Genomic DNA, 840 nt, shown 5'->3' with positions numbered 1-840 from the left:
ATCTTGGGCTGTCGAGTCTTCTTATTCTTCGGGTAGTGGGCCTTCAATAAACCCCGGGTACTATATTAGGCAAGCCCATTTGGGATGCCTATGTCAGTAGCCCCCGAGATTTTGCTTGAATCGTAGAATCAGGGAAAATCTCCACTGTCTATTTATATTCGAAAGCTTTTAACTTTTATACTTTTTCTCATAAAATTCTATATTGTTCAGGGATATTGGTAGTTGGGGCTAGTTCATCTGACGGATCGTGTACTAGTTAACCGCTCTAGTGGCAATCCGCAAAAACCTACTTCAAAATCACGTCCCCGGACATGATTTCGGGATACTCGGTGTAAACTTCGACAGGCGCCGCTTAAGGTCTTACCATTCCGTCGAGTCCCGCTTAAATTTATCGAGTACCTAACGCGTCCGCTAGGATTTTTCTTCGTATCCGTTGATACGGATAAAAGTAGCGTAGCGCAGTCTTCGGCGATGCCACGCCCGACAGAATAGGTCCGGGGTCTTACCTTCGCAATTTTGCGGCATTCGAAATTGATCGCAACTTCGGCGTTCTGAGAATATATTGTCGAGTGCTTTTCCAGCTGTTGGAATGGCACATTTTATTGAGTCAAATATGACTTATATTGCTTTCCCGATGGGAGTATATGGAGAGTTAATGATAACTCGAAATATACTCTCTTGCTTGTTCTATTTTTCCTTTGTTAATTTCATCGGGCACGCGAACAGCTGTTCCCGATGGGAGTAGCTCTCGAGGCTACAGCCAAGAACTTGTGCTTGGTTGTAGGCTCAACATTTTAGTCCACCTTGTCACTATATTGCCATTATCTCTTGATATTCTTT

This window comes from Lolium rigidum, chromosome 6, assembly GCF_022539505.1.
Source record: "Lolium rigidum isolate FL_2022 chromosome 6, APGP_CSIRO_Lrig_0.1, whole genome shotgun sequence".
Lineage (NCBI taxonomy): Eukaryota > Viridiplantae > Streptophyta > Magnoliopsida > Poales > Poaceae > Lolium > Lolium rigidum.
This window is presented reverse-complemented; position numbering follows the sequence as displayed.